We start from the raw sequence: 10395 nt of genomic DNA on the forward strand, positions 1-10395 counted from the left end.
CTCATATCTGGGTCCAATCTAATTCTAGACAGTGTCACTTTTACCATTATGGTTCTACTGCAGTTCTGGAGGAGGAAATCAGGGCAATTTCTGATCCATGTCCTGATTCTTCTCAGGAACACAGAAAATGAGGTCACCAAATAGGTAGCATCAGGGTTAAAGGGCCACTTAGAGAGGTTAGAAGTAAATAAAGTTTAGAGCAATGGTAGTAGGAGGGGTGACAAATTTTTGGTAACCTGGAGAGGATGCTTCTCAGAAGGAAAGTTTCTTCACGTTGTGGGGTCACTGACTCCAAGACCAGTGGGTGTCATGGATGATGACAGCAGTGATTCACTGTCTGTTGGCCCAGCAGAGGGATAGGGCAGGAGACTAGGCAGTGGCCAGGGATCTGAGTCCTCTGCCCCTACAGTACTTTATTCCTAGACTTCCTCACTGTGGGGGCAGGAGGAGGTGCGTGAAGGGATTTCCCCAATGTCTGAAGGTTCCAAAGGGACAGGAGAAGCAACTTCTAATTTCTAGATCTACAGTTGGATTCCTGTTGGCTCAAGGAGCTGGAGCCTTCTGTACTTCATATACCTTCCCCAGCCCATGTAGTGTGGCACTGGGCTTGGACCCAGAAGACTTTGGTCTTATTCTACTCCAGGGATTCATAAACCTGAGTACATAGCTACCATTTATGGAGCACTCAACATGTGCCAATAGCCGCACAAAGCAGGTTTTCTCTGACCCTATTATTCTGATAAGGATCAGAAGTTCAGAAAGATTCAGTAACTTGTCCAAGGTCACAGAGCTAGTAAAAGGTGTGGCAAAAACTTTAAACCAGTTTTATCCAACTCCAAATCCCATACATGACACATTTTGCTATGAATTAAACTCCTGGTCACAATGGGGAAACAGATAACTGCAGTTTACCATAACACAGTGTAGTAATGTGGAGCTAAAAAGAAGTGTATGGATGGCCAGGGAAGAACCCCTACTACTGAGAGGGAGATGTAACGGGGAGGCTTCTCGAAGGAGGTGACCTCAGAGCTCAGAGGTGAATGAGTTTCTGGCCAGTAGAAGGGTAGAGCAAGAAATAGGCAAAGATGTGAAGATAGTGGCCGTGTTTGGGAAGAATGTGTAGTCTGGCAATGAAGATGATGAGTCAAGAATTTATGACATCAGGGATACTGTTGACATGGATGAAGACGGGAGGTTCTATAAAAAGAAAACCCTCAACACTTCCAGCTAAGTCCTAAAGCCATGCTGCTTATACATTGTCCCTCAGGAGAACCAAGGAGGTGAACATTTGGGCCTGCTTATCATTCTGTTCAGTAATAATTATGTTGTTCATTAAGTACGTGTCAGGGTAACATTTTTGGTGAGATTTGTTTGATCAGGATATAAACTCTGTGCATGTAGTCACAGGTTTCTCAGTTTGTTGCTCATACACTAAGGTCATCTGATCATGAGGCACAGCCAGCTGCTCAGACTTCTTTAAAATACAGGGAAATTGGCATCTAGTTGCACATCCTCTGAGAACTGTGCACCTCCAAAATCTCCATGCTTTTTCTGAGCCTCAGTTGGGTGAAATGACACTACCAGTGTGCAATAAACATATTTTGTGTTTGCTATTTGGTCTCTAAAATTAAACATCTCAAAGAGCTGCATCATTTTCCATAAATATGGCATTATTAATTAATTTCCCTTTTCTACACATTGAAGTTTCTTCTAATGTTTCACTATTTTCATCATGAAATAACCCATGTGGTTTTCATTCTTTGGATGATTTTCTATTGAAAAACTCCCTGAAATGGGATTAATGGATCAAAGATTGATAATGTTTTTATGGCTTTTGGTACATGTTACACAATCACTTTCTGAAAAGTTTAGAACAATAGCCCATTGCTGGCATCAAGTTTCTGTGCAACCTCATCAGTGGTGGGAGGTGTGCTTTTCCTAATTTTCACTAATTCATTAGGTATAAATGCCTTTTTTTAAACTATGGCTATCTCTGACTGGGAGCTCGATCTGACAACCCTGAGATCATGACCTGAGCTGAATCCAAGAGTTAGATGCTTTACTGACTGAGCCACCCAGGTGCCCTCAGAGTAGTGATTTTTAAATTGTTTTTAGATTATACATCTTTTTGCGATATGGGTCCTTACTTCTGAAATGAACCTGACCTATTGCATAAAATTTAAATGAGTTCGTGGACCTACTCAGGCCTATACACAGACACCTCTCAGGTTAAGATCCTTTGTTCTATAATAAGCACAATAATTAAAATGTTCATTTGATTATTACTCATTCTTGCCTGTCTTAGCAAAAAGCTGCATTATTATATTTTGTGTTAGAAGTCTAATGTTATGAATAATTCAGTGTATTTCTTTTCCTTTTTTCCCCCCAGTGTTTTGAGCCTATCACTGGGTGGACTTCAGAGTCCCAGAGGGAATTTGACTTCATGACTTAGACCTCCAACTTCAGTATGACATGATCCGAGTTACATAGGAACCTGAGTCTGAAATACAACTAACAGATTGAGGCCCCTAAGACTTCAGATTTATCAGATTCAGAATTTTAAATAACCATGTTTGAAATATTTAAAACAAAAAAAACTGAATCAAAATGTGAGCAAGAGAGAAAAATAACAAATGACCTGGCAGTTTGGGGAAAGAACTAAATTGAGTTTTTAGAAATCATAATTATCTTTAAAGTGCTGAGAGAAAATTAACTGTTAATACAGAATGTATACCAATGAAAACTATCTATTAAAAAAAGGATGCAATAAGGATATTTACAGGTAAATAATAAATAAGCTTACCACCACCAAGCCTTCATGAAAAGAGTAAAGAGTGTTTTAAAAAGAAGGAAAATGAGTCCAGAAAGAAGGTATATTAGTTTTTCATTAGTTGCTGTAACAAATTGCCGCTAATGTACTGCCTCAGAACAACACAAAATTATCTTCCATTTGTGCAGGTCAGGATTCAGATCCAAGTCTCACTGGGTTAGACTAAATGTATCAGTCCACAGGGCTGCTGGAGGTTCTAGGAGACAAACTACTTCCTTGCTTTTACTACCTTCTAAAAGCTTCCCGCATTCCTTGGCTGGTGGTCCCTTTCTCCATCTTTAGAGCCAGTAACAGGTGTTGGGTCCTTATCACATCATATCACTCTAACTCCTCTTTTGTTTCCCTCTTCTACTTTGAAGGACCCTTGTAGGTAGGTACATAGAGCCCACCCAGATAATCCAGAATAATCTCCCTATTCTAAGGTCAGCTGATTAGCAACTTGCATTCCATCTGTAACCCTAATTCCTCTTTGTCCTGTAACATAACACATTCATAGGTCCCAGAGAATAGGAGGTAGACAGCTTTGGGAAGCCCAGGAGATCTGGGCTATTAGTAAGAATGGTGAGCCAAGAAACCAGTGTAAACATGTGGGAAAATAAACAAGCCTTGTCTTGTCTATTTAAAAAAAAAAGGTGGGGGGGGGCAGCCCAGGTGGCTCAGCGGTTTAGTGCTGCCTTCGGCCCAGGGTGTGATCCTGGATACCCGGGATCGGGCTCCCAGCATGAAGCCTGCTTCTCCCACTGCCTGTGTCTCTGCCTCTGTGTGTGTGTGTCTCTCTCTCATGAATAAATAAATAAAATCTTAAAAAAAAATGTGGGGTTAGTGACAGAGTAAAACTACAATGCCATAGAACAATAACATAGAGGTTGAGGAGGAGATGACTGAAGTTTAAAATGCTTATAGATCCATGTATTTGGGGGTAAGGATGTGTAGATATTTATTACCTTTAGACCCTGTAAAGTAAAACATTTGTGGTAAAATCTTAATAGCAGTCACTGACAAGAGAGGAGAGATAAGCACTGCAAGAGAGCTAAAACAGAAACGAAAATGTAAGTAATAAAGCAAGTCCAAATATATTAAAGATTACCAAAAAAGGGATGTGAACTAGGCTTCCTAGCTGAAAGACAGATTGCCAGATTAGATTTTAAAATCTGGTTTGGTGATGTGTCCAAGACACATGCCTAAAATATTAAACATAAAAGTTCTAAGTACAAGGATGAAAGAATATAGCCAGGCTCTAACTAAAAGACAGCTGGGTCACTCTAAATGTTGGAGCAGAATCTCACTGAGAGAGGACCAACAGGAAGGGGCTGGCCACAGCAGAGCAACCAGCTCTTTTTTTTGCCACAAATATAGGGCATTTATGAACTTGTATGGCTGCAAAAATATGATAATAAAAAACTTCAACACACATGAAATTTTGGATGAGTCATCGCTATCAGCTGACATGCTATGTCTATGTCACTCTACAGAAAGCTTTGCCTGTGTTATCAAGGTGCTAACATTATTCCCATTTCACAGATGGAGAAAACTTCCCATTACAGGCAGAGATTATATTTGGGCCATGCCTTGGTTTCTCTTGGGCTCTACTCCCTCCTAATTGAGCCCACGCCTCACCTGGAGATCTTTTTCACATCACCCATCATAGGACAAGCAGGTGGTGTCCCTTTACCAAAGGACAACAGTCATCCTCAAGTGTGTTTAGATTGATCTGGAAGGAGGCTTCTCTGGTCGCACATGAATCAAGAGGCTATGCAGTATGTCTGATCCCAGATCAACCACTGCATGCACATATGCATCCACAGACTTCTCTTGGCCTGGCAGCAATGCCCACACTCAGATCCTGGGTCCTATTCTGGATTCTTTGAGGAAACTGTCTTCTGGGTCTTATAGGAAGACCTCTTCTCTCTTCCCCTTTGTCCTCACCCCAGGGTTTCTTTCTGGGATGTGGCTTGCAAATCTTGCCTCCATAGCCTACAACTGTCTTTAACCACCCACATCAGACCCCTAGCAAATTAACCCCAGAAAGGTTCTCAGAGCAATACCCAAATTAAAGAAACAGGTCTTGCTGCACGAGGCAAACATTTTCACTCTCTTCCACAGTTTGCACTTTGGGGCAGAGACAGGTTCATATGCTGGCCAGCCTATAAATCTCCCAGTACTTCTGTGGCATTGGAGCAAGCTCCTTACCTGGTAGGTGTGCTGGAGAAGCCAAGTTCCCACCCCTTCCTGGGCTCTGTGTCCTTAACAAGTTACCCTTCACCTTTGGACCTCTGATGGTCAGTTGTCAAAAGCCTCTGGTTATTGAAGGGATGAAAATATAATCTATATAAATAAAGCACCTGGCATGGTGCCGCCCAGCACAGGTGCACATTTGACAAATGTTGCTTCCTTCCTACCTCTCTCAGGAAGTCCATATCTTCTTGGATGGGCCAGCTCTTGTTTCCATTGTGTCATCAGATACAGGCTAGGGCCCTGTTGGACATGGATTCTGGGAATCAATTTTTGGCCTCAATTCTGTCTACAGACTTCTTTGTCATCTACCTCCATCCAACCATTTGCCAAATGGAGGTGTTTGCATTTGCCCTCTGCCAGTTGAAGTACCCAAAAGGTTTACATTTCTGGCCATACTTAGAGGTTTGGGGATGATCTTATGACTGCCATTTCTTAGATCACATATTGTTCTTCATGTGTAATAAGAATTCCATCTAATATTTGTCTAGGGGTTAGCAGTTCATAAAGCACACTCAGCAAAAGGTAGATCAAGTATTAGAATCCTCATTTTAGAGCTGGGAAAATTGCATCCAAGAGAGAAATAAAGACTTCTCTGGGAAGCAGTCAGTGGCTAGATGGGAAGTGAAGGTGTTCTGTGCCGAGGTTTCCTCACTACACATCCAGTGCTTTGCTGGTGAAGCAGATGTTATTGTAAAGCAGACTCTGAGCCAAACAACACTGGGCCTCAGTTTTCTCATCTGCAAAGTGAAGATAATAGTAACACAGTCTGAAACTATTGTGAAAGTTCAGGGATATAGTCCTTATGGTAGCATGGCAGCTGGCACTGGGCGCTGCTGCTGTAGATGCTGGTGTGTGCTGCCCAGACCTGCCCCCGCCCCATGAGAATGGCCTACACCTGAAGAAGTTGTGGCTGCTCTCCAAGGGAAACCTACATCCAATGGCCAATCAGCGTGGGATGTGGAGACCTGGCTCACTTTCCAGGTCCACCCTAGCTCCAGAGGGATGGGGGATATCCTAGGGATGGGCTAGTGTTGTGACTGCATGGCACTTCAGCTCCTTCTGCTCACTCCTCCTTTCTTCACACCATGCAGGGGTAGATCCTGAGCTGACTTTCCAGTCAGTGCCCTGTGTGCTAGTCTTTGTATCATGCTGGGCTCTGTGCGCATGTGTGAAAACCATCCTCAATCAGGTGTGAACCACAAAGGGGAGTGGGTTTGCATGGAACCATCCACACAAAGCCCTCTTCCCAGGGTAGCAGAGAGGCTGGCCTGGTCAGGTGTGCACCCCGTGTCCTTACAACAGACTAGGACGGGCAAGTTCTGGGTTCTAAGTCCATGACCCTGGCCTCCAGCCCTGGGATCCAGACAGCTGGGGAAGCCTTTAGGTCTGAGCAACCCCAGACTCTGGGTTGTTCTGTTCCTGGGCACAGCCTTCTTTCCCCAGTGATGCAATTCTTTGCAACAGACCACAGGTCAATCGTGTTCCTGTTACCGAGCACAGAGAGGCTTGTGGCTCGGTCTCTCCAGGAATTCTGACGCACCGCAAGACACTGTGGTTGGAATGCTTCTTTCCTCATAAAAGCCCCTGGCTTCAGAAAAGGAAGCTTTCTCAGGTGACTAACACTTGAGGTAGGGCTTCCCAGGACCCAGACACTCTGTTACATGAAACAACCTACAGAGATCCACTTTAGCTCAAATTATTTTGAGGGGGTGGGAATAGGACCCCATATTTACCATCAGGTCCCCCATCTTCTCCTCCCCCAGGTAAGCATACAGGGTAAAGGTAAAATGCAAATTGAACACTTGCTAGCCTATTCCTCTCTTGCCTCCAGACTGGCACCCCAAGTCTTCCCTGTCACAAGTTCTTGAGCCACTAATGCTGCCCCAGATCTAGAGCCCATGATGATATAGATGGGTAAGGGCCTGGAGGCCAGAGGCTCCAACTCTGTAGGCTGCTCCTGCTGCTTTTCCCTGCAAGCACTATACTTCAGCTCTGCTTTGCCTAACCCCCCATTTCACTTTGGAGCTTCTCTTCCTTCCTCCTTCCCTACTTGTCCCATCTTGCTCCCCTGGCTGCTCCCCCAAGCCTGTGTAGGGTGCCCCTGGTCTATGCTCCCATAAAACCCTGTGCTTCCCTTATCCACGCACATGTTACCCTGTGATGTAGTTTTCTAAGGGTGTGAAGATTAAGTCCATGAGGACAAGGACACACCTGCCCTGCTTACCTCTGTCCCCTCAGGATCTGACATTTAGCACCTGGCAGTGGTGGGGGTTGGGGGAGAGGCATAAATTTTTGTGGAGTGAATGTACACTGGGCTTTGTTACAATTGTTAGCTGTTGTCACAAGGGATGAAACGCCACCCTGAGCCGGCTGACAGCATCTACCATGTGGCTGCTGTGAAAGTCAGAGGAACCGCTTGTGTTCCTGAGATCAGCTTGAACAAAACCAGGAGGATTCAGATTATTCTGACTCAGGTCCCACATCCCATGCACTGTGGCTGAGGATGTGGTAAGGTGGCAGGGCTAAGAAAAGCAGGGGCAGCTCACTAGCATGAGGCAAGGAGCCTGACAGAGAAAACCTCAGGCCCTACTGAGCTGTGGATCATGAGGAGGAGCTTTGTGAAGGGCAGTGTACCGCGCAGAGCTGGGGAATGGCCTCCCAGTTGTCAGCCTGTGCCTTGCTCGAGTCTGTGCCTTTGCATTTTCATTTTGGTGGACTTCTCACTTCCCTTCCGTCTTGCTTGTTGGCCTTTACAGGATTGTTTAATTGAAGGTTTTGGTTGCAGGAGACAGACATGCTTGAGCTAGCTTCCACCATAATGGGGAGTGGTGAGACAGGGCCCTGTGATAGGATGTGCAGTCAGACCTCATGAGAGACTGCCTGGGAACAGGGGGGTTATGAGACGGGAAGCCAGTCGTAATTATCTGTCAGGCAAAGGCCTCTGCTTTCTCACTTCTGCATCTCTCTGCTTTGTTCTTCCCTCCCCTCAGAGGGGCTTTCTCTGCCTCTCTGCAGAAAGTGGCCACTCTAAAGGTAATGGATTTTGAAGTCCTTGGTTTGAGAGTGTTTCCACATGGCCTAGCCTCTCTTCATTCTAGTTCCCCCTCCTGGCAGTCAGTTGGTTGGAAGCAGCTGCCCACCAGAGGTCCTGTCAGCCATGGCCTGGGGACAAAGTCAGGTACATTTCTATACGACTGGCCCTGAGAGTTGTGATGGTGATGACAGGGTAGTTCCCAGAAGAGTAGATCTTGGGGTTAAGGAGAATCTGCATATCTTAACCGTAATTGATGTGAACTTGTATATTTCAATGTGTGACCACTTTTGAATGTCATGTTGGGAGTCTTACTCTTTTATACAGATGTATGAGTAAGTGTGTGTGTGTGTGTGTGTGTGTGTGAGAGAGAGAGAGAGAGAGAGAGAGAGAGGTACTGTATACATGAGCGGTGGCTTCCCATGTATTCCTTTACTCATTTGTCTGTGTGGCAGGTTCTGTGCTGTGAGTTAGGGATGAAATGATAAACAGAGCAATCTTTGCTGTGACATGCCAGGGCACACAGAGGATCACACAAATGAAGTGTCTGACCTGAGGTCTCAAGGGTGAGGATAGTCTACTTGTTCCACACAGAGGACGAGCCTATGTCAAAATCCTGAGGCAGGAGGAAGAGGTGCTATTGAGAAATCAAGAGACTTGTGTAGCTAGAATTCAGAGGAAAAAGGAGATTGTTTTGCAAGTCGAGCCTGAAGTCTGGTTGTGTAGACTCTTAGAAACCCTGCAAGGACTAACATTTATCTAAGACCCTGGGGAACAGCTCATTGCTGTCTCTTTTCACAACTCAGATCCATGGCTCTGGCCTCATGGACCTAAACTAGCAGGAAGCAGGATGCCCCCTCCATGCCTCTTGCCCAGGACTGTGGTGAGGGGATTCTTTGATGCTCGTAGGCTTCCCACAGTGCACAGGGACCCCGCCAGGAGCCCAGCGGATGACTTCCCCTTGGAGCTTTGGCATCTGTTCTACCAGGAGACCTCACCTGCAGCTGTCTCAGTCTGAAACATGGGCTCTAAATAACACCGAACCTCAGTATCTCATGCTTCCATTCCTGAGACCTGCTCTTCTTGTTACCTCCCACCTCCCCCCATCTTCTATCTGTCCCCCACCCCCTTCTTCTTTGTGCAGCAGGCTGGCCCCAGGCAGGTCAATGCTTGACTGAATGGTCAGTCATTGTGCTCGAGGTGGAGTGCCTCTGTGTTCTCCAGAAGCAGCCCCCTCCACCATTGAGGATGCCCAGCCACCCAGAATTCCCAAGTTCCCAGATGCCAGTGCTTCCCACAAATGCAATCTTCCCCATCTCTGGGATGTTTTTTGGCTCTGGGCATATCAGGTGCTCTGACTATGCTGGGAGGAGAGGTGGCAAGCCTGGAGAGGAGAGTTCTGGAGTGGGCCAGGCCCAAGGGGTTGGCAGTGGCCACAAATGGCCCCTCTGTCATGAATGTGCCCCATGTCAGGCCTGACAGGGAATGCCAGTTTTGTGCACTGATCAACACACCATCCCTGGCCTTGACTGGGAGCCTGGTTTACTTGCTTCCCAGAAGACTGGCTGGGCCCTTAGCACCCCAGGCAGAAAGCAGACATGTGCTCTGCAGAAATTATAGCTACTACTTAGATTATGCTTCTTGTGTTCTTAGCATCTTATGCTTATCAGCTCAGTCCTCACAACTATCCTACAAGGTGGGTAACAGTCTTACCCTCCTTTTATAGATGTTTCCAAAATCATACAGATGTGGTTTGTGAGGCCAGGACCTGAAACCCTGGATGCCAGAACCTGCCTCACCGAGTAGTCCTCCCAACGTAATAATGCATGCATGCCACGATGACAAGATGGTGTGCACAAGCAGATTCCCCAGCTGCCCTGATACCCAACTTTCCAGGTTTACAAAATTTGTTTCTGATTCATTAGCGAATGGGCATTTCTCTGCAAAAGCTGCTTCAGAAATTCCCAGCCCAAACTCAGAGTCCTTGATATTCTAGTTGATGAGCCAAGAGTGAAGAGAACAGGAAGTGAAGGCCCTGTGGGAAGTCCCTGTGGTCAGGAGTACCCAGGAAAGGGCACCCTGGCCAGCTCTGGCTCTCTGCACCTCCCAGCCGACTTCAGGCCCTGTGGGCTGAGTGAAGGGACCCTGGGAATGAGCCCAGCCCCCAGAGACAGGGTTAAGGGAAAGTGAAGCACTCCAATAGGCCTGTCTTGTGGGGTTTATGAATGATAAGCCCTTCTGCAAGTAAGCATGGTCTTTCCTTCTCCAACAGAAGAGACAGGCTTGAAGATAGCCAGTA

The 10395-nt window shown here is 45.9% G+C and overlaps 1 long non-coding RNA gene across 1 annotated transcript in view; it reads right to left on the minus strand.

Moving 5' to 3' along the window:
- LOC118351136 (uncharacterized) overlaps nucleotides 1-10395 on the minus strand; it is a 53637-nt gene that overhangs the window by 18251 nt on the left and 24991 nt on the right. The window lies entirely within an intron of this gene.

This window comes from Canis lupus, chromosome 17 (genome assembly GCF_003254725.2).
Source record: "Canis lupus dingo isolate Sandy chromosome 17, ASM325472v2, whole genome shotgun sequence".
NCBI lineage: Eukaryota > Metazoa > Chordata > Mammalia > Carnivora > Canidae > Canis > Canis lupus.